Source organism: Scyliorhinus torazame, chromosome 13, assembly GCF_047496885.1.
Source record: "Scyliorhinus torazame isolate Kashiwa2021f chromosome 13, sScyTor2.1, whole genome shotgun sequence".
Classification (NCBI taxonomy): domain Eukaryota; kingdom Metazoa; phylum Chordata; class Chondrichthyes; order Carcharhiniformes; family Scyliorhinidae; genus Scyliorhinus; species Scyliorhinus torazame.
The window spans coordinates 137,113,139-137,137,430 of NC_092719.1; the positions used below are offsets into that span (position 1 = coordinate 137,113,139).

At 47.9% G+C, this 24,292-nt stretch overlaps 1 protein-coding gene and 1 long non-coding RNA gene across 12 annotated transcripts in view; one reads left to right on the forward strand and one right to left on the reverse strand.

Annotated features, from left to right (window-relative positions):
* chl1b (cell adhesion molecule L1-like b) overlaps window positions 1-24,292 on the forward strand; it is a 1,336,546-nt gene that overhangs the window by 425,440 nt on the left and 886,814 nt on the right. The window lies entirely within an intron of this gene.
* The window catches only part of LOC140388295 (uncharacterized), a 31,189-nt gene continuing 28,156 nt past the window's right edge, over window positions 21,260-24,292 (reverse strand). The window contains exon 3 of the long non-coding RNA XR_011934134.1: window positions 21,260-23,422. This is a non-coding gene — a long non-coding RNA (uncharacterized lncRNA). The remainder of the gene's footprint in view (window positions 23,423-24,292) is intronic.

The following is a 24,292-nucleotide window of genomic DNA, read 5'->3' on the forward strand; positions in this document are numbered from 1 at the left end:
GCCTTTTTATACAGGTTTAGCCTATTTCACTGGGATGTAATTGAACCATATGAAGGCTAAAACATGTTCTCTACAAGAGACATCAAATGACTCATTTCACCTGTATTCTTCTTTCCCCTTCTCTTCTCGTTCTCCTCTTCTCTCTTGTTTGGTTCTCTCTGCTCCTGCTGTATTCATACTGCTTTCTCAGCCAGTGTGGAAACTAGAAAAAATGACATTGGGCCAGAATTTCTTTGGAGTGGCAGTCACCGTTAGATTGGCGCTCCGCTACTTTTCTGTTCAGTTAACCTGCAGCTGCACATTCCTTACTCAAGACCTCCAAGCTAGGCCTGCTGAGAAGTATGCAGCATAGCTACTCCTGTAGTCCTTTAGGGTTGTGCATAACTATCAAAGACGGTGAAATCACTCCTCTTATTTAAAAAAATATATATATTTATTAAAGTTTTTTAACACAATTTTTCATCCTTACAAACAATAACCCCCTACCTCATAGCAAAATAACAAGAAATCGTACAGAGCAAGATATATACATGGTAAAATGATATGTTACATAGCTTTGTACACTGGCTCTCTCCCGCACGTGCCAGTTTCCCCAATCCTTCATGTTATCTCTTGCTCATCCACCCTCCCAGGCAAGCCCCCAACCCCCCCCCCCCCCCCTCCATAGCATTAGGGGCTTGGATGGAGGGAAATTTGTTGAGTGTATTCAGGAGGAATTTCTCATTCAGTATGTGGATGGACCGACTAGAGAGGGGGCAAAACTTGACCTCGTCTTGGGAAATAAGGAAGGGCAAGTGACAGAAGTGCTAGTGAGGGATCACTTTGGGACAAGTGACCATAACTCCATTAGTTTTAAGATAGCTATGGAGAATGATAGGTCTGGCCCAAGAGTTAAAATTCTTAATTGGGGCAAGGCCAATTTTGATGGTATCAGACAGGAACTTGCAGAGGTAGATTGGGGGAGACTATTGTCAGGCAAAGGGACGGCTGGTAAATGGGAAGCTTTTAAAAATGTGTTAACCAGGGTGCAGGGTAAGCACATTCCCTTTAGAGTGAAGGGCAAGGCTGGTAGAAGTAGGGAACCCTGGATGACTCGAGATATTGAGACTCTGGTCAAAAAGAAGAAGGAGGCATATGACGTGCATAAGCAACTGGGATCAAGTGGATCCCTTGAAGAGTATAGAGATTGTCGAAATAGAGTTAAGAGGGAAATCAGGAGGGTAAAAAGGGGACATGAAATTGCTTTGGCAAATAATGCAAGGGAGAATCCAAAGAGATTCTACAGATACATAAAGGGGAAAAGAGTAACTAGGGACAGAGTAGGGCCTCTTAAGGATCAACAAGGACATCTATGTGCAGAGCCACAAGAGTTGGGTGAGATCCTGAATGAATATTTCTCATCGGTATTCACGGTGGAGAAAGGCATGGATGTTCGGAAACTAAGGGAAATAAATAGTGATGTCTTGAGAAGTGTGCATATTACAGAGGAGGAGGTGCTGGAAGTCTTAAAGCGCATCAAGGTAGATAAATCCCCGGGACCTGATGAAATGTATCCCAGGATGTTGTGGGAGGCTAGGGAGGAAATTGCGGGTCCCCTAACAGAGATATTTGAATCATCGGCAGCCACAGGTGAGGTGCCTGAAGATTGGAGAGTGGCAAATGTTGTGCCCTTGTTTAAGAAGGGCAGCAGGGAAAAGCCTGGGAACTACAGACCGGTGAGCCTAACGTCTGTAGTAGGTAAGTTGCTCGAAGGTATTCTGAGAGACAGGATCTACAAGCATTTAGAGAGGCAAGGACTGATTTGGGGCAGTCAGCATGGCTTTGTGCGTGGAAAATCAAGTCTCACAAATTTGATTGAGTTTTTTGAGAGGGTGACCAAGAAGGTAGATGAGGGCAGTGCAGTAGACGTTGTCTACATGGACTTTAGCAAAGCCTTTGACAAGGTACCGCATGGTAGGTTGTTGCAGAAGGTTAAAGCTCATGGGATCCAGGGTGAGGTTGCCAATTGGATTCAAAATTGGCTGGACGACAGAAGGCAGAGGGTGGTGGTAGAGGGTTGTTTTTCAAACTGGAGGCCTGTGACCAGTGGTGTGCCTCAGGGATCGGTTCTGGGTCCACTGTTATTTGTGATTTATATTAATGATTTGGATGAGAATTTAGGAGGCATGGTTAGTAAGTTTGCAGATGACACCAAGATTGGTGGCACAGTGGATAGTGAAGAAGGTTATCTAGGATTGCAACGGGATCTTGATCAATTAGGCCAGTGGGCCGACGAATGGCAGATGGAGTTTAATTTAGATAAATGTGAGGTGATGCATTTTGGCAGATCGAATCAGGCCAGGACCTACTCAGTTAATGGTATGGCGTTGGGGAGAGTTATAGAACAAAGAGATCTAGGAGTACAGGTTCATAGCTCCTTGAAGGTGGAGTCGCATTTGGACAGGGTGGTGAAGAAGGCATTCGGCATGCTTGGTTTCATTGGTCAGAACATTGAATACAGGAGTTGGGACGTCTTGTACAAGACATTGGTACGGCCACACTTGGAATACTGTGTGCAGTTCTGGTCACCCTATTATAGAAAGGATATTATTAAACTAGAAAGAGTGCAGAAAAGATTTACTAGGATGTTGCCGGGACTTGATGGTTTGAGTTATAAGGAGAGGCTGGATAGACTGGGACTTTTTTCCCTGGAGCGTAGGAGACTTAGGGGTGATCTTATAGAGGTCTATAAAATAATGAGGGGCATAGATAAGGTAGATAGTCAACATCTTTTCCCAAAGGTAGGGGAGTCTAAAACTAGAGGGCATAGGTTTAAGGTGAGAGGGGAGAGATTCAGAAGGGCCCAGAGGGGCAATTTCTTCACTCAGAGGGTAGTGAGTGTCTGGAATGGGCTGCCAGAGGTAGTAGTAGAGGCGGGTACAATTGTGTCTTTTAAAAAGCATTTAGATAGTTACATGGGTAAGATGGGTATAGAGGGTTATGGGCCAAGTGCGGGCAACTGGGACTTGATTCATGGTAAAAACTGGGCGGCATGGACTGGTTGGGCCGAAGGGCCTGTTTCCATGCTGTAAACTTCTATGATTCTATGATTAGCAAGATCCTTCGCCGGGCTACTAGGGACGCAAAGGCCAGAATGCCGGCCTCTTTCGCCTCCTGCACTCCCGGCTCGTCCACTACTCCAAATACTGCTCGCCCCCAGCTTGGCTTGACCCGGACTTTCACCACCTGAGATATTGCTCCCGCCACTCCTCTCCAGAACCCCTCCAGTGCCGGGCATGACCAAAACATATGGACGTGGTTCGCCGGGCTCCCTGAGCACCTTCCACATCTGTCCTCTACCCCGAAGAACCTACTCAACCTCGCCCCCGTCAAGTGCGCTCTGTGAACCACCTTAAATTGTATCAGGCTGAGCCTGGCACACGAGGAGGAGGAATTAACCCTACCTAGGGCATCAGCCCACAGCCCTTCATCAATCTCCTCCCCCAGCTCCTCCTCCCATTTACCCTTCAGCTCCTCTACTAGCACGTCCCCCTCTTCTTTCATCTCTTGGTATATTGCCGACACCTTGCCCTCCCCGACCCATACACCCGAGATCACCCTGTCTTGAATTTCTTGTGCCAGGAGCAACGGGCATTCCCTCACCTGTCGCCTCACAAACGCCCTCACCTGCATATATCTAAAAGCATTTCCCGGGGGTATCTCAAACTTCTCCTCCAGTGCCCCTAGGCTCGCAAACGTCCCGTCAATGAACAGGTCCCCCATTCTTCTAATCCCCGCCCGATGCCAGCTCTGAAACCCCCCGTCCATCCTTCCTGGGACAAACCGGTGGTTACCCCTGATCGGGGACCACACTGAGGCTCCCATTGCACCCCTGTGCCGTCTCCACTGGCCCCAGATCCTTAGCATTGCCGCCACCACCGGACTCGTGGTATACTTTGACGGCGAGAGCGGCAGCGGTGCCGTCACCAACGCCCCCAGGCACGTTCCTTTACAGGACGCCATCTCCATCCTCTTCCATGCCGCCCCCTCTCCCTCCATCACCCACTTGCGGATCATCGCCACATTTGCTGCCCAGTAGTAGCTCCCTAGGTTTGGCAGCGCCAACCCTCCTCGGTCCCTATTGCGTTCCAGGAACCCTATCCTTACCCTCGGGGTCCTATTCGCCCACACAAACCCCATAATACTCCTACCTACTCTCTTAAAAAAGGCCTTGGTGATCACGATGGGAAGGCACTGAAACACAAACAGAAACCTCGGAAGGACCACCATTTTGACCGACTGCACTCTACCCGCTAGCGAGAGTGGTAACATGTCCCATCTTTTGAAGTCCTCCATTTGCTCCACCAACCTCGTCAGATTCAGTTTATGTAGGGCCCCCAACTCCTGGCTATCTGGATCCCCAGGTACCGAAAGCTCCCCTCCGCCCTCCTCAGCGGTAGATCCCCTATCCGCCTTTCTTGGTCCCCTGCCTGTAGTACAAAAAGCTCACTCTTCCCTACATTGAGCTTATAGCCCAAAAAAAAAACAACTCCCTTAGAGTCTGCATGACCTCCATCATCCCCTCCATTGGATCCGCCACATACAGCAACAGGTCATCCGCATAAAGCGACACCCGATGTTCTTCTCCCCCTTGGACCACCCCCCTCCATTTCCTAGACTCCCTCAATGACATGGCCAAGGGTTCGATCGCCAATGCAAACAACAGGGGGGACAGGGGGCACCCCTGCCTCGTCCCTCGGTACAGCCGAATGTACTCCGACCTCCGCCGGTTTGTCACTACACTCGCCACCGGGGCTCTGTAAAGGAGCTTAACCCAACTGATAAACCCTCCCCCGAACCCAGACCTACGCAGCACCTCTCAGAGGTACTCCCACTCTACTCGGTCACAGGCCTTCTCTGCGTCCATATCTGCCACTATCTCCGCCTCTCCCTCCTCCAATGGCATCATTATCACGCTTAAGAGCCACCGCACATTGGTGTTTAATTGCCTGCCCTTTACAAATCCCGCCTGGTCTTCGTGGATCACCCCCGGGACACAGTCCTCGATCCTCGTGGCCAGAACTTTTGCCAGCAACTTAGCATCCACATTGAGGAGCGAGATCGGCCTGTACGATCCACATTGCAGTGGGTCCTTGTCCCGCTTTAGGATCAAAGAAATCGTCGCTTCCGACATTGTCGGGGGCAGGGTCCCCTCCTCTCTTGCCTCATTAAGGTCCTCACTAGTAGCGGGGCCAACAGGTCTACGTACTTCCTGTAGAACTCCACCGGGAACCCGTCCGGTTCCGGGGCCTTCCCCGCCTGCATGCTCCCCAAACCCTTGCTCAGCTCCTCCAACCCAATTGGTGCCCCCAGACCAGCCACCTCTTGCTCCTCCACCCTCGGGAATCTCAGTTGGTCTAGGAATCGTCTCATCCCCTCTTCCCCCACTGGGGGCTGGGATCTGTACAGCTCTTCATAGAAGGCCTTGAATACCTCGTTTATTTTCGTCGCGCTCCGCACCGTGGCTCCCCTTCCATCCTTGACTCCCCCTATTTCCCTCGCTGCCATCCTCTTACGGAGCTGGTGTGCCAGCATCCGACTAGCCTTTTCCCCATACTCGTAGGTCGCCCCCTGCGCCTTCCTCCACTGTGCCTCTGCCTTCCCTGTGGTCAACAGATCAAACTCCATCTGGAGCCTTCGTCTTTCCCCAAGTAATCTCTCCTCAGGGGCCTCTGCGTATCTCCTGTCCACTCTTAAAATCTCCCCCACTAACCTTTCCCTTTCCATGCCCTCTATCTTCTCCCTATGAGCCCTGATGGAGATTAGCTCTTCCCTGATCACTGCCTTCAACGCCTCCCATACCACCCCCACCCGCACCTCCCCATTGTCGTTGGCCTCCAAGTACCTTTCGATGCACCCCTTCACCTTCCCACTACACCAAAGCCATGGCGCTACTCAAAGAAAATTACGCCCAGAAGACGAACACGCTCTTCACCAGGCACGTACTCGGCACTCGCTCTCAACTCCCTGGTGAGTCCATAGAAGAATTCTGGCGGGCCGTTATCCCACTAGTCCAGGACTGTGACTGTCAGGCCGTTACGGCCATGGAACATTCAAACCTCCTTATGCTGGACGCTTTTGTTACGGGGATTGGGTCTGACCTCATACGCCAGCGACTTCTAGAGGGGGCCACGCTCGATCTCACAGAGACAAAGAAGCTAGCGCTCTCTATGACGGTCGCCTCGCGCAATATCCAGGCCTCCAACCCCAGCCGAGCGGCCCACCCCTCCTACTCATCGTGGACCCCACAAACGGCCGCCCCAGCGGTGGCCTTACCCAGCTAATACGCCTGCGCCACGCATCAGCCAGCGAACCCCAGGGGTCCCTGATGTTACTTTTGCTGCCAGCAGGAACACTTCCGCCAACGCTGCCCGGCCCGCGCTGCACTTTGCATGGCTTGCGGTAAGAAGGGGCACTTCGCCGCGGTGTGCCAGGCCCACACAGTCGCCACTATCGCCCCCACCCCCCTCGTTTATGGACAATGGGCGCCGCCATCTTCACCTCCCCGGTCCATGTGCAGCCAGTGGGCGCTGCCATCTTTTTCAAACCCCGCCACGTGCGGCACATGGGTGCCGCCATTTTGTCCTCCCCAAGATCTTCAGGCGCCGCCATCTTGTCTCCCCCATGGCACATGGGCACCACCAGCATTCCAGGACCCATGCCCCCTGGGCACCCCATCATCCGACACTAGCGACGACCAACCACGACTCGCCTCAGTGACCATCGACTATTCTCGTCCGCACAACCTGGCTACCGCATCGACCAGCGTTAAAATCGATGGACATGTGACCTCTTTCCTGCTGGACTCCGGGAGCACCAAAAGCTTCATCCACCCGGATACGGTTAGGCGCTGCTCCCTCGTGGTACACCCTGCCAATCAAAGAATCTCCCTGGCCACCGGATCCCATTCCGTGATGATCCGGGGGTACTGTACGGTCACACTCACAGTCCAGGGCGTAGAATTCAGTGGCTTCCGCCTCTACGTCCTCCCCAATCTCTGCGCTGCCCTACTACTCGGCCTGGACTTCCAGTATAATCTCCAGAGCCTAACCCTGAAATTCGGCGGGCCCCTACCACCCCTTACTGTGTGTGGCCTCACGACCCTAAAGGTCGATCCACCTTCACTCTTCGCAATTCTAACCCATCGCCATCAGGAGCAGATGGTACAGCATCCAGGACAGGGCCTTCATCAGATCCGAGGTCCAGCGGCTGCTTCGGGAAGACATCATCGAGGCCAGCAACAGCCCCTAGAGAGCCCAAGTGGTAGTAGTTAAAACGGGGGAGAAACACAGAATGGTCGTGGACTACAGCCAGACCATCAATCGGTACACGCAGCTTGACGCGTACCCCCTCCCACGCATATCTAATTTGGTCAATCAGATTGCACAGTACCGGGTCTTCTCAACTGTAGACCTCAAATCAGCCTACCACCAGCTCCCCATCTGTAATGCGGACCGCCCATGAAATGAAATGAAAATGAAATGAAATAAAAATTGCTTATTGTCACAAGTAGGCTTCAATGAAGTTACTGTGAAAAGCCCCTAGTCGCCACATTCCGGCACCTGTTCGGGGAGGCTGTTACGGGAATTCAACCGTGCCGATGGCCTGCCTTGGTTTTGCTTTCAAAGCCAGCGATTTAGCCCTGTGCTAAACAGCCCCATACACTGCCTTCGAGGCAGACGATCGCCTATATCACTTCCTCAGGGTTCCCTTCGGCGTCACCAACGGGGTCTCGGTCTTCCAAAGGGAGATGGACCGAATGGTCGACTGGTACGGTTTGCGGGCCACCTTTCCATACCTAGACAACGTCACCATCTGCGGCCATGATCAGCAGGACCACGATGCCAACCGTGCTAAATTTCTCCACATCCCCACTCTCCTAAATCTCACCTACAACAAGGAGAAGTGCGTGTTCAGCACGAACCACTTAGCCATCCTCGGCCATGAGGTCCAGAACTGAGTTCTGGGGCCCGATCCCGACCGCATGCGCCCCCTCATGGAGCTCCCCCTCCCCCACTGCCCCAAGGCCCTCAAACGCTGCCTGGGGTTCTTTTCATACTACGCCCAGTGGGTCCCAAACTATGCGGAAAAAGCCCGCCCACTCATACAGTCCACCCATTTTCCCCTGATGGCCAAGGCTCATCAGGCCTTCGCCCATATCAGAGCCGATATCGCCAAGGCCGGGATGCATGCAGTAGACGAGACGCTGCCCTTTCAAGTGGAGAGCGACGCATCAGACGTCGCCCTAGCTGCCACCTTCAATCAGGCAGGCCGACCCGTGGCATTCTTTTCCCGCAGCCTTCATGCCCCAGAAATTCGGCACTCATCCGTCAAAAAAGAGGCCCAAGCTATCGTTGAATCTGTGCGACATTGGAGGCATTACCTTGCTGGCAGGAAGTTCACTCTTCTCATTGACCAATGGTAGGTAGCCTTCATGTTCAATAACACACAGCGGGGCAAGATCAAGAATGATAAGATCTTGAGGTGGAGAATCGAGCTCTCCACCTACAATTACGAAATTTTGTATCGCCCCGGCAAGCTCAACGAGCCCCCAGACACTCTATTCAGAGGTACACGTGCCAGCGCACAAGTAGACCGACTCCGGGCCCTGCACGACAGCCTTTGTCACCCGGGAGTCACACGGTTGTACCATTTTATAAAGGCCCGCAATCTGCCCTACTCCGTCGAGGAAGTACGGACAATCACCAGGGACTGCCAGGTCTGTGCGGAGTGCAAGCCACACTTTTACCGTGCGCGCCTGGTGAATACACCACATAGTAAGATAGTTATTACATAATTTCTAAAATGTACTGCTTTTTAAAGAAAACGAGTTGCTGTTTGTTTATATTTTTCAGTTTTGTCTTCATGGTAGTGCAGCTTTAATTGTGGATGTCAAATGATGTAATTGTGGTTTAATAGTGGATTCAGCCACAGATAATTCAAAGATATATAAACAGCACACATTTCAGTCTTAAATGCCAGCATCTTTAAGGGGTGATTAATTTTGAGTAATTGGCTGGTAATCACAGTGGTTATTGCAATTAATGACAAATTGCTTAATTAAGCCATGACTTATGCTTTCAATTTAATGCAACTGCGTATAACCTATTGTGCGTTGTTCATTACTGTCTAAGTTGTGAGTGTTGATGACCAATACATCATTTTGTGTTACAATAACCTGACTGTAACCACAATTGTTATTGCCTGTATGAAGAGCTACCCATAATTTTCATTGTGTTGCTATCGATGAAATGCATTCAGGAGTCATGCTGATTTTAAAAATAATTATTTTGTGTTTTTTCTCATAACTGAAAACCAGTTTGCGAACAATTTTTTCTGTGATAAATGGATAGTTCTTACTTTGAGATTACTTCAGCAACTTGTGGGCTGCATAGTGTACACTGGGAAGAATATTTCATAGCAGTATTTATTAATAATATGATGGTCTACAGCCTTCCCAATGCTCATGTTTGGAAGGTACAACAAAAAGATGTTTTTTTCGGAATGAGTTGCAAAAATAACAAAATATTGGAGCGTTCCGGGTAAGAGGACTCAGCTGGCTGAATGTCCCACCGCAATGGTGAGGCAAACAGAGGGTATGCACGGGGCATTTACTTTTTGGAGGCATCATAACTTGAAGATATTGTAATATATTTGTTCCTTCTGGCTCACCGTAGAGCCCTGCTGCAATAATATATGCAAGGAAGTGATGTAATGTGATGCAGAGCGGGAAACAGATAAGCAGCAGGAATGACAGAGAACACGCCACAATAAAGTTACCAAAAAGAAAATGCTGGAAAATCTCAGCAGGTCTGGCAGCATCTGTAGGGAGAGAAAAGAGCTGACGTTTTGAGTCCGGATGACCCTTTGCCAAAGCATAACAATAAAGTTATGTCTGCTCATCGAGTGTTCTTGAATGTCATTCTCCAAATGCACAAAAAATATCAAATTAAATCAGATTTCAAAATTTCAGTGTCTGCTTGTATGATATTAAAGCTGAACAAAACCTATCTTTCATGACAGTCAGACATATCTGTTGCATGTTCGAACAGGATAATCCCTGCTAGGACAGCAGTCAGAAATGATGATCTCATTTCTGATGAATTGCATTCCCCCACAACCCAAAGATGTGCAGGCTCGGTGGATTGGCCACGCTAAATTGCCCCTTAATTGGAAAAAATGAATTGGGTACTCTAAATTTATTTTTAAAAAGAAAAAAAAAGGAGAGCAACCTTAGTTAATGTGAGTTGTAGAGGTCATATCAGGTGAAACACCAGGTATATCTTGGAATGAGGTATAAGCACAGGGCTACCTGCTTGCCATGCAAATAGATACCAGGCTATAGACTGAATAAAGTGATCCCACAATAAATGTGTCAGAGCAAAGCTCGATTGAGCTCGAACATTCAATTGCAAATGACTATGAATAATTCAAAATTACAAGAGGTAGGGCTTCCACAAGTGTATTTAACTATGGTGGAGCCCAGGATGTGAGTTTGAGAGACACCTTTAAAAATGTATTCAGCCAGGATTGATGATTATCTGGTCCTAATCTTGAGATCCTTGTCATTATTGATTCCAGTGCCTGCAACTTCATGTGATGTTAAGTATCTTGAGTACATTAGCCGCAATAAAGGCCATGGGTCCTGACAACATACTGTCTATTTGCTGAAGACCTGTGCACCAGGGTAGCAGTTCCCACGTTGTTTTGACACAATCATGATAGGGCTTCTGTCTAACCATCCAGAAGGTTGCCCAGCTATGTCCTATTCAGAAAAAAATCAGTCTGACCTAGCCATTTAGTAGGCTAACAACCTCTTCCCAAACATCAGTAGTGTTGTAAGGAGAAGTTGAATTGCCATTAAGCAATATTGAGTTACAATAATCTACTTACTGTCTTTGAATTCAACTGAGTATGGCATTGAAGACCCCTAGCAAAAGTGAAGTGATTGGGACCTAAAGGGCAAACTCTCCTGTGACTGAAATCATGTCTGCTACAAAGGAAGACATTTATGGCTGTCAGCTGTTCATAATAGCAGCCTTAGAGTAACATTGCAGAAGTTCCTTAGGGAAGCATCCTTGACCCAACCACCATCAATGGCCTTCCTTCATCATAAACTGAGTATTTTGATGTTCAGCTCCACATCAATATATAGCAGGACCTACGTAACATCTAGGCTTAGCTGACAGTGAGCAGTATTTCTGTCAAATATGTGCCAGGGAATGGTCATTTCAATAAAAAATTCCTTTTACCTCCAACAGTGCCACCATCGCCATCTCCTTCATCGGCAACATTTTGGTGGCAGAAGCATAATTGGAAAAGACATAACAACACCGGGACGCTTGGTTTACCAGTATCTTGGTGCACTGCGATAGGAGATTCACTTTTCTGTATAATCTGCAAGGTTCAAAATAATAATAATAATCGCTTATTGTCACAAGTAGGCTTCAATGAAGTTACTGTGAAAAGCCCCTAGTCGCCACATTCCGGCGCCTGTTAGGGGAGGCTGGTACGGGAATTGAACCTGCGCTGCAGTCCTTGTTCTGCATTACAAGTCAGCTGTTTAGCCTAATGTGCTGAACCAGCCCCTGGCTCGTGAATAAATGTGATGGAACACTCACCAATTGTGAACATGGGTATAGCCACAACAATTACAAGCTCAACACCATTTAATTGGTGCTCTCAATATCCACTTGTACATCATTAGTACACCGCACCTACAATATATACTGGGGTGAATTCTCCACCAGTGGGATTCTCCGTTCCGCCGGCAGCCTACCCCTACCTGCGGGTTTCCTGGCGGCATGGGGTGGCTACAATAGGAAATCCCATTGGCCAGAAGCGGGAATAGAGAATCCCCGCTGCCAGCAACAACGGCTGCTAAGAAGCACGCAGCCTGGGAGGCGGAGGTCTATGAGATGTAAAATACTGGCAATGCTGGAAATCTGAAAGAAAAACACAAAGTGCTGGAAATACTCAGCTTGTCGAGCAGCGTTTGTGGAAAGAGAAACAGATTTAATGTTTCAGATCGATGACCTTTCATCAGAACTGGGAAAGTTTGAAACACAATAGATTTTAAGCAAGTGAAAGGTGGGAAGGGTGGAAAAAGAATAAAAGGGAAGGTCTGTAACATGTTGGGAGATGGGAGAAATTAACTGATGAAAGTTATCATGGTGCAAGGTCAAAGGGACTGGTGATAGAACAAGTAAAGAAACAATAGGTGTGTGTCGAGCCGGTGTGAATGGCGGAATGATGACCAGCTGCTGTCGCAAAGCAGAATCAAGGCATAATAAAGGATAAGACACCAATATTTTTGTTTTAAATTCATGATACGGAATGTGGATGTCACTGGCTTGGCCAGCATTTGTTGCCCAACCTTAATTGCTCTTGAAAAGGTGGTGTTGAGCTGCCTTCTTGTACCGCTGCAGTCCATGTGGTGCAGGTACACCAACTGTGCCATTATGGAGGGAGTTCCAGGATTTTGATCCAGCAACAGTGAAGGAGCAACAATATATTTCTAAGTCAGGATGCTGAGTATTCCCATGTATCCTCTATCCTTGTCCTTCCAGATGGTTGTGGTCGTGGGTTTGGAAGTTGTTGCCGAAGGATCCTTGGTGAGTTCCTGTAGTGCATCTTGTAAATGGTACACACTGTAGCTGCTGTGTGGTCGGAGGTTGAGGGAGTGAATGTTTGTGGAAAGGGTAGCAATCAAGCGGGCTGCTTTGTCCTGGATGGTGGCGAGTTTCTTGAGTGCTTTTGGAGCTGCACCCATCTAGGCAAGTGGAGAGTATTCTACCACAGTCCTGACTTGTACTTTGTGGGTGGTAGACAAGCTTTGGGCAGTCAGGAGGTGTAGAATTCCAAGCCTCTGACTTGCTCTTGTAGCCACAGTATTTATATGGCTAGTCCAGTTCTGGGGCGAAATCCTCCCGAAACGGCGCGATGTCCGCCGACTGGCGCCCAAAATGGCACCAATCAGATGGGCATCGCGCCGCCCCAAAGGTGCGGAATGCTCCGCATCTTTGGGGGCCGAGCCCCAACATTGAGGGGCTAGGCCGGCGCCGGAGGAATTTCCGCCCCCGCCAGCTGGCGGAAACGGCTTTTGTTGCCCCGCCAGCTGGCGCGGAAATGACATCCCTGGGCGGCGCATGCGCGGGAGCGTCAGCGGCCGCTGACAGTTTCCCACGCATGCGCAGTGGAGGGAGCCTCTTCCGCCTTCGCCATGGTGGAGACCGTGGCGGAGGCGGAAGGGAAAGAGTGCCCCCACGGCACAGGCCCGCCCGCGGATCGGTGGGCCCCGATCGCGGGCCAGGCCACCGTGTAGGCACCCCCCGGAGCCAGATCGCCCCCGCGCCCCCCCCCAGGACCCCGGAGCCCACCCACGCCGCCTTGTCCCGCCATTCAAAAGGTGGTTTAATCCACGCCGGCGGGACAGGCAATTTATCAGCGGGACTTCGGCCCATCCGGGCCGGAGAATGGAGCAGAATGGAGCGCGATTCCCGCCCCCGCCGAATCTCTGGTGTCGGAGACTTTGGCAACCGGCGGGGGCGGGATTCACGCCAGCCCCCGGCGGGGGGTCAGAGAATGACGTCCCTGTTTCTGGTCAATTGTAACCTCCCCAGGAAGTTGATAGTGGGAGATTCAGTGATAATAATGCCATTGAATGTCAAATGCCGATGGTTTGATTCTCTCTTATTGGAGATAGTCATTGCCTGGCCCTTGATTCATCTTTCATTCTCACTCCACAGTATAACTATTTCCCATTTTCTCTGTCTTTAGCTTTGACAAAGGGTCATCTGGACTCGAAACGTTAGCTCTTTTCTCTCCCTACAGATGCTGCCAGACCTGCTGAGATTTTCCTGCATTTTCTCTTTGGTTTCAGACTCCAGCATCCGCAGTAATTTACTTTTATTGCCGGGCCCTTGTGTGGTGTGAATGTTACTTGCCACTTATTATCCCGAGCCTGGAAAGAAACAAAATGGGGCCGAGATTAGTGCCTGAAATTCTTGAACTCAATGTTCAGTCTGAAAGGCTGTTAAGTGCCCAATTGAAAAATGATGCATTGTTCCTTGAGCTTATGTTGAGCTCCATTGAAACACTGCAGGAGGCAGAGAATGGAGAGGTCAGTGTGAAAGCATCAGCCTCAGCCTGAATGGAGGTGTTCTGAAAAGTAGTCACCCAAACTGCAGAGTAGACCGCAAGAGAGAGGTGATAGAACTCTTGTCACCAATGCACTGCCTGTGAATGATGTTGCTAAGGGACAGATAAGGGGGTCAAGGATAGATCCATTCTGAAGATGTGATGGTTATGATTAGAAAGGTAAGAGTGAACTCAAGCAAGGGGGTTCATTCAGCTGAATAATGGAGATGGGATGATGACTTGTGTCAAAGTTTGCTGAGGGGCGACAGTACCTCATGCTCACAGTCACAGAAGATGTCATCTGTGACGATGATTAGTGCCAATTTGTTGCTATGGTGAGGTGGAAGTCTGATTGGAGAAACTGAAACATGCATGAACTAGTGGCATTGATTTGGGAGGTAAACACTTATGAAGGAAGTTAGAAATGGGATGTTAGTTTGAACACATAGGGTATAGTGGAAGGCATCAATGATAGCTGTTTTGAATGATAGCAAGAGCTGTACCCAATGAGATGGAACCATTGATAATGTAAGCTGGAAGGGGCTCTGGAAGGGAAAAGAAAAATACTGTGGATGCTGGAAATCTGAAATAAAAGTAATAATCGCTGGAGATGCTCAGCAGTTCAGACAGCAGTGGTGGAGGGAAACAACAGGGATTTTCCAGTCTGGCCTGAAATTCCCACCAAAAGGTTCATTCACCAGATTTTCCAACCGGCCCGTGACAAGTGGGATCAGAAAATCCTGGTCAATGTTTCAGATCAAGGTGACCTTTCATCAGGACAGGAAGGGAGGTTGGACTAGAAATGTAATGATCACTAGATCAAACGGAACAGAATGTAGATAACATGCACATGATGAACTTGGAGAGGAAATCAGGAGAGTTCAGGATATTGACACAGGGATTGTGAAGGAACAGCGATATCTCTCTCCGGCAGCTCCTCCAAGTCAGGAGGACACTTGCAACAGAGCACGTGACAAGAGCTCGTGCACGGTGTCCTTTAACATGTTGCGATGCAGAATCACATGATGCTGGCTGACCAGGAAACTTACAAACTCTTACCATTGGCATAGCAGAAGGGTTTGCAGGTAGACAATCAACCTGCTTGGTCATACCGTGAGCGCAGTTTCCATGGCAATCAAATCGTGGAGTGGAACTCAAACGCAGAGTTCCCGGCTCAGAGCTACCACAAGACTTCTTGGAATGGTTATGGCCGGAATTTACCGGCTGTTCACACCGACGGTGCACCCCCACTTTGGGTATCCCGGCGACAAGGAGTGTTTTAAATGGGAAATCCTGTTGACAAAGGTAACCAGAAGATCCCGTTAGTGGGCTGCCAAATAACATGTAGTGGGTTGCGCAGTAAATGGTAGTAAAAGTCACGGAGGAGCCTGGGTCAGGGGTGGGGGGGGGGGGGGGGGGGGGGTGGAAACGGGGAGATTTGATTCAGTGTGGAAGTGGCAAGGGGAATCTGGAGACAACAAGATTAGGCAAACTCCAATTTAACAACTAAAAAGTCCACAAACTCCTCCCAATTATTAGAGGTGCAAGGAAAATTGGTTAGGAAGACAGCTGATCATGGAGGAAAGAAGTTTGGGCCCATGAAGCTGATCCACTAAAGCCTTGTGAATTATGGGAGCGGCCAGAAAAGTGAAGTTTAGACCAATATCAGTCATGGCCTTATTGAACGGTGGAGCAGATTTAACGGCGAATGGTCTGCACATTAACTTTTTTCTTGTGATCTTAAGTTTTGAGATGTATCAGGTGTGTATTACATATTGAAACAGAAGAAAGAAGTTTTTAAAAAAAATCTTGGTAACACAGGCAAGAGGACCACATATGAGGAGGCACTAACTACTGCTGCTACCTCCCTCTGTGCTCTGGTAGAGATTACAAATAGATGTTTATTGATTTCACAAATAAATAAATCCTAACTGTTGAGGAGTACAGAGAATCACATCTCTGGGTCCAGCTTTAAAAGGAGAGTGCTGCAGGTCCCATAGCGAGAGCAGCTTCAATTAGATTAATATTGCATCGCTTCTCGAAGGCGGCAGAGCAACTGTGGATGGGGCAGTGGATTGGAATGAGCTCCTGACCTTCTCTGCCCTGGGCAAGGGGCAATCGGACAATGGGTTTAGGATCATGCAGGCTGGCAGCGGGCAGCCAACTGACCATGATCAGCATTGTTTTTTATTGTTTTTCATAGGACGCATGGGTTCCACAGAGTGTCAACGGCTCACCCTCTGAAAGGAGGTGAGAGCTCATCAATGGGTGAATGTTCACTGCAAGTAGCAGTCATTTAGTTCTTCTTACAACGCTAGGTGGGGATACAGGGATAGGGCAAGCGAGTGGGCCGAGGTAGGGTGCTCTTTCAGAGGGTCAGTGCAGACTCAATGGGCGAATGGCCTCCTTCTGCACTGTAAGCACCCCATAGGCGCGATTCAATTAATTGGGGACAAAGCCCCAGAGCACATGTTAAGCCACGTGTTTCCCGGCGCTCGCAGCGCCGAGAAATACATGGCTATACAACACGACTCACGTTATATAAGGGTCCTCAGCGGGGAATGTGCTGCTGAGAGCGCACAGAGCCCCATTTGTACACTGGGGAACTCTGCTCACCAGAACTCCTCAGTGCAGCGAGAGATCTGGATGCCAAGCGACCATCGAACCCCCCCAGCATAGACACACAATGGGAACACATGTCAGCTGGCAGTGCCCCCTGAGTAGTGCCAGGCTGGCATTGTCATGGTGCCTAGGTAGCACCAGCAGTGCCAGGGAACCACCTTGCCCAAAGGGCATTCATCTGGGAGTCTCCGATCCCCTGGGAGACCCGCGAGAGTGCCTTTACATCTGGTCCCCATTTGTGGAGACCTGTGCTGAACGGTGCTCGCCTGAGGTCTCCAAGGCTAATGGGATGAGTCCCAAAACCTCAGGGTACCTTGGGAATCTGCACATTAGAGTGAGATTAACTGTCTCACTCCAATACGTAGATTTGCCCAAAAGTGATCCCACCCACAATGGGCAGGATTCACATCACAATGTCTCGTGAGATCCAACGGTGTTTTGAGCCAGTTAAATCCCGTCAGGGGTCTCCCGGCTTTTATCAGCCAAGCTGCGCGGTGGCATGCTGCTTTTAGGGCACAGCTTGGCCATTGGATCATGCCCTATGAATCTAACAGGCTCAGGTCAGAGAAACAATGGTGGGGATCTTTAGATGGATGGCAGAGTGGGAGGCCATAATGGAGAATGCTTCGTGAAAGGGGTCTCCCAGGTCCTCTGAAGCGAGTGCAGAAATCATGAGCTGGTGGGTAGGGTGGTTGGTGGAGCTCAGTATTCGTCTTACCATCAAACGGTTGAGGGTCTCCAGCAGCTTGAAGATCATCTTGAGAGGAACCCCCATAAGCTGCAGAAATGTGCTCCTTGACCTTCTGAAGGCCCACCTGTCCTCCCCTGGTTACCTGAAGTGAGCTAACACTTGGAAATAGGCCTTCTCCATGCCCTCTCATCGACCTATCACTCAATACAGCTCCAGGGTGAGGGTAAACTTTGGAGATTAAACACAACCTTCATCCGCTCAGTAGTTTACTGCATTCCTCGCTCCACTCCTTCAATGGAGGAGACCACACACTCAAATGCCAGGGACATGGGTGGCATTCATGGCATTGACAGACTCCTCCATTATCTGCCAACAGCTTCTGGGAACTCAGACATGTCCACACATTTCACACTGTTGCTCCAGTATCTACCACTTCAATGAGGACTCCCGAGGCTCAGCATCTGCAGGAAGCTGAGCACCATAAAGCCTCAGTTCTCCGATGGGGTGTAGTTGGAACTGTCACTGCCTTTCACCTGCTTCCATTCCTGTGTGCTGTGCTCAGCAGCTGTTACCATCCACTCTCAGCGGTCATTAGTGCCTCCTGACATGGGAGTATCTGTGCTGGTGGAGGTGCTCTGGATTGACGTGACACTGTTTCCTCAGATATGGCTCCTCCTCTGTCTCATTGTTCAGAAGCTATCGGTGGCACCTTGTGCCCGATCAGCACTGAGGTAGAGACTAATGCTGTCAACAACTTCCACATCCACCCATTCCCTCCTGCCTGTGCTTGGTCTGTAGCTTCCTGTGGTTACCAGGTAGCAGAGAGGTGTCAGTTCTAATACTCATCAGTAGGTTTGGGGCACTCAACCATCGCTTTTCTGACTCTATGGGCTTCACACCTGGCTTACTTTCTACAATAGGCTGGTGTGCTGCAACCCAGTCTATCTTCATTGAGTCTTCCTCCAAAGTTCACCATAGTGAGCAGGACACTCCAGCTCCCGTTCATCTCTGCTGCCTTGCATTATTAGCTCCCTTCGCCTGAACAACAGAAATACTTGTCTGACTTATTTCATGGCACCCAGTTGTGCTTTTAATGCTCATTGCCGCACCACAACGAGGCCAGTTACAAGCAGCCATTAGTCCTGCTCACCGTAGCAAACATCTCTGACTGACCATGGTCCCCTGGTGTGAGGCCACTTTGCGGTGGTCTCTGGTCATTTCTTATTCATGGGCCAAACTGTTTGTCTCACATCTTGGGGGCACTATATAAGATATGTAGAACTGCCACTTTGCCAGCATGCATGGCCACAGCTTACCAAGGTCCAGCATAGCACCAGTTTCATACTGCTGACTGCCTCGACTACCTCCAGCCATGCCTTCTCCACTTTCCCGTGTACTGGGAACAGAGCGTCGCTGCTCTCAGGAACAGCTCCAGGGGAGGGCCACTGAAATGTGGAGAAACCTTGCTTTCATTGCAACCATTCCTCCACACCTCTTCTGCACCCTTTACTCTGTCTTTATTCCTGCAGCCTGATGAAGATTGCATGTCCACCTTTGAATCCAACACAGGAAAACTACCTGACGGCACAAGCTCCCACCTGCTGCCTGTTATTGGCTGGCCTGGTTCTAATTGGCTGCATGTCAGGAGATCATCAGTGAAGTCCTGCAGCCCTGTTTTGTGGCTGTTTGAGCTGCAAAAGCACCCAGCATCCTTACATTGATTTGTCTGGTAAAATCCAGTCCAACATGATTGAATAAATGATCAGATCAGAGGTCCTGGTAGTTTACAAAATGGTATTTTTGTGGAGAGGTTGCATAGGCCCAATGTGTAAAATGGATAGTGTTCGAAAGGCAGGTCCAGACCATCCTCTCTCGAGAGCGAAAAGGCTTTAGCAATACAATCCCTAATATTAACAGGTCAGTTAGTGGGAGATTGTATTTGGAAAAGGGAAGAAATTTACTGGGCGTAATGATTTTCTTATCCGTGAAACTTCTCATTTGTCAAAGTTTATGGATTAAGGATGTCCAGCTAAGAAATTAAATTGGGAATTTATGTGCAAAGTTCTCTCTATTCATTTTTAATTTTGGAAAACATGGCTGACTTCCGCACTTAACCATCTAAAATTTGCTCCAATTTGTACATTCACTCAATTATCTTACACACAGCAGGAACATCTAAGTGGCAGCAGGCTTCTGACTGAGTGAAAGCTGCATCAACTCATAGGGCAAATGGTCGATTTTGTTTTTTGCTTGTATCATTCAAAATTATTTCCTTTTTAAAATCCACGTTCTTGTGTAATTTTAGTAAATTATACTTAATATCAGGTTTGCATTCGCAATGCTTTCAAATGTTGACTTTCGTGATGGTCATGTAACAGTCCAAAATTGTTGCGTTCCTCTAATTGTTACTCCAGCTTTCTTGAAAGGCTGGATTATAACTCTTGGGGTTAGTTAATTTAGGAAGGCAATAAGGGTACAAACGTGCAGCAAAATGATATAGTTTGAGATATCAAAGATTTTCAGGCTTCCGTTACAAAATGCAAGAAATAAAATTAGGCAGTGCATCTTAAAAGGGAAAAGAATTCTCACAGTTGTAGACTGTTGCAGAATTTTAATGTCCACTCAAAGAATAACAATAAAACAATTTTTCATCTCTTACTGTTGTTGCATTCAGTTTTTAATATAACTTCACATACATGTCATTGTGATTGGCAGTCAGGGAAGGACATGAAAGTGGTTCTTTTCAGTATTTCCAGTGTGCAGAAACCAATATGAAGAATAAATGTATATTTCCTAGAATATAAAATAAAACCAGAAATTGCGGGAAACACTCAATGTCAGGCAATGTCTCTTGGAACGAGAAACCGACTCAGCATTTCAGGTCGCTGACCTTTCATCAGAACAGGAAGATGTTGGAGATGAACAGCTTTAAAGCAAGTACAGAAAGCAGGGAACAGAGGAGGAGTGGGGAATGTGGGCAGGAGAGAAGAAAGGGGCAAGGCTTGTGATGATGGTGGTGGGTATAAGTACAGAATAGAGTAAAGGGAACAATGGTGCAAGGCAAATGGAGGAGGTGATGTTACAGGTAAAAAAAAAATAGGTCTGTTGGATATTTACCCCGGAAAAGCAGAAGGAGAAGGAACAGAAGCCTGAAAATGTGACAAAGCAGAGAGAGCTTCTGTGGCACAGGACTGGGGTGGGAGAAAGGCAGGTAGATACCCAGGAGTGTGCTAACTATGAACAATTAGTGCTTACAATACCAAATACTGTCCCTCACCTCCTCCACTTTCAATGGACACCCTCTATTAGCAACACCTTTTGTTCAAGAGAAAATGTGAGCAGTGGTTAAGACCACCTGCTCTCTGATGGGATCTTCGTTTGACTATTTTAGCTCTGTAGTTATCTCTTCTCTGAGCACAGTAAATATCTTTTTTTCGAATAAACAACTGAAAATTGCATCTTTTCTGTTTACTGAGCTCCGAAATTAAGCTTTTTTGTTTCCTTAAAAGCTGTAGTACTGAACCATTTAGTGCTGAATAGTGCAAAAAAAGGCAATGCTTAGTGAAGGTTGAAATTATTCCTTGTTGGAGTATGTGAATAAAATTGTTGGGTTTAATTAGCTGTGAAGACCTGTAGTTACAATAATGCAGTTTTTAGTTACAATAATGCAGCTTTGAAACAAATTACAGTAAATACTTGTTACCTCATGCCTGGTGTGTCAAAGTCAATATTTTCCCGCTTTTGTAGTAGAAAGATTCAACACACTCGTTAAGACAGAATAACAAGCTTTATTTTCGAAAACAACTGCATGTAGTAATGGCTGAAACTTGAAGTCAGCATGCAGTCAACAAAACTGCTGAGTCTTTCACAAGTTCTGCGCTTTCGCGGAGAATTAGCTCAATATTTATACATTATCATTATCAGGATTAGGTGACAACTATAGTCAGGAGTTTGATCGGAAATACAAATGGAAGCATAGACCAGACCATGTTTGGTCATATCACTCATCCCATTATTTAGTCCTTGGAGGGAACATTGAAAGGTCGGAATAGATTTGTTTCTTCCTGAACTTAACTTGTTTTAAATTCCTACGGCCCTGAGTTATGACGAGTTAGTTTTATCAGGATTTGCCGAGGTCCGGTGTTTTGGAATGGCTCGACCTTCGCTGATCTTTTCAGACTTCAAGTTATGCAGAGTTGGCCCACGGCCATACTAGTCTGAAAATGGTTAGGGCAGCATTCTTTACATGGGCCTGGTGAGCTGGAATGAGTAGTTTCAGCCTTTCTTATATTGTATCAAACCTTTTGACCAGTCTTCCCATTGACCAGTTTTCCCATCATGCCATTACTTAATTCGTACCATATCACATTCCCTCCTTTTGTCATATCATGACAACTAGTTAAATAGGTATATCCATGACTCGTTTGAAAATGCATTTACACAAGCAACCAAGCAACCCTATCCCTAGTAGAATTAGGAGCAGTAGAATGAAGGCCTTAAAGATCCAATCAAATAATCCGTGACCCAACCATCCTAGCCAACCCGGCGGGTTGTAGTCATGAAATTCACTGCCCATCTCTTGAATTTGAACAGCCTGTCTCTTAATATGGTCGGCCAGGTTAGTGATATTTTAAGAGCCACCTGGAATATAAGTACAGCACTCCTGACCTAGCGCACGTTCCTCCCTGTGAGGCTAACAGATAATTCAAAGCCAGTCGATTTTGTAATGCCACGGTCCGGACAGCTACTAGCTCAGCTGAGACCTCAGCCAGTGCCTGTCCAGTTTCCCTGGCTTCTGCTGCCGTTACGTTCGCCAGTTGTTCCAATGTTGTGGCCATGTGGATCAGTTCATCGGATGCCTTGCCCGTTCCGTACAAGGGAAAGGCCATCATAAAGAACTGTTCCGTTTTAGAAATCGTCCTTTTTGCTCGCGAGGGGGAGTGCTTAAGGATGGGTAGGTGATGCATTTGAGGTACAACATATCCCAAAAAGCAGGATCCTGTCCAATCAATGGGGAGCCACGGATATGCTTTAGTGCCGCATATGAAATAGGTTCCATTATAGGCCATAAAATCATCAGCTGATGTCATCCAGGGGATTGGGGATGTCTGTCCCCATGAAATGTTAGAGGTTACATTCCATACCCTGGACCAATCACAGTTAAACATGCCCTTGTTGGATATGCCTGGTACCGGTCCTTGACAGTCAACTGTAAGGTTGCACCTCCTTTGCCCCATTAACTTTCCTTTCCCTGATTTATTAAAACACATGGAACCTTGAACATTATACGAGTGGACAGTGAGGGAGGGTGGAGTCAAGGCATGATTATAGGTAGGTTGTTACGAAGCTGAAAGTTTAGTCATGTCATAGCCAGCAGATCTCCATATTTCCATATTCCCCCTATCTCCCCTTTTCCCTCTTTGATTTTGTCGTAAAATCCATTCAACCATCTCTGCGATATGAAAGGGGAGGGATTGGAGAGGTATCCCTGCCCTCGAATGGACGGGGATGTGGGTACAAACCCAACACTTCCTTTCGTTCAATTTTTCGGCATAAAGATATGACATATATAAATAGGTATTGGAAGGCAGGTCTCATTTAGGTCGTTTTTTTACTACCGAGTGGCCAAAAGGCTAAATAGTCCAGAGAGTCCAAAAATTATAATGAAGATCTTCATCCTGTGTTCTCGTCTGGGTTGGAGACTATCTTCTTGCAATCGGATAGATGTATCCAACTTGAACGTCCTTCAAGTTTGACGGAAGTCGGTGTAGTCAGCAGGAAGAGGAAGGGTCCACTCCAGCGTTGTCCTAGTTTCTTTCTGTCCTAGTTTTTCACCAACACGTGGTCTCCGGGTTTGATCACTGGATATCGAGGGACGGCTGTCCCTGCCGTTACTGGGAGATGTGCCTGTTTTACCTGTGAGTGGAGAAACTTCAGAGAAAGTGTTAATTGCTTCAAATAGTTCTGCATATGTTCCCCAATCACATGGAGGTCTACTCCCTCTAGGGGTTTTTCATGGGCATCCCAGGGAGTCCTCATTGGCCGACCATAGACTATCTCTGCAGCTGGCTGTCCGGTCCGCGAATGGGGAGTCACTCGCATGTGAAACAGTGCCAAGGGTATTACTTTTAGCCAATTTAACCTAGTTTCTTCAGTTAAGTTAGATAATTTTTCTTTTAAAGTCCCGTTGGCTCTTTCCACAATTCCTGCAGCCTGCGGGTGATACGCGCAGTGCAGTTGCTGTTTAATTACGAGTGCTTTGCACAATTCAGTATTGATCCGAGCTACAAAATGTGGTCCATTGTCTGAGCTCATCATTTTGGGTACCCCAAAACGAGGAATGACTTCCGTTAACAACAGCTTCACCACTGTATGTGCCGTACAATTAGTGGTGGGGAAGGCTTCAATCCATTTACTAAACACATCGATTATTACTAAACAATATTTATAGCACTGTGCTTTTGGCAATTCGATAAAATCAAGCTGTAAACATGCAAAAGGGCCATCTGGCAAGGGAGAGGTTCCTGGAGGGCATTTAATGCCTTTACCCTTATTATATTTCATGCAAATAACGCATCGATCCAGCCGCGTTTGCGCTGCTGTATTCAAATCTGGTGCCACCAAGTTTTCAGGAGTAGCTGTACCATTCCCTCCTTGCCAAGATGGGTACAAGAATGCAAATAATCAATAAGTACCGGCAATAAAGAATTTGGAATACAAACTTGACCGACGGGAGTAAGCCAGAGGTCGCGTGTCAAGGAGTGTGAACACCCCATTGACTTCCATAGTGTGCGCTCGGAA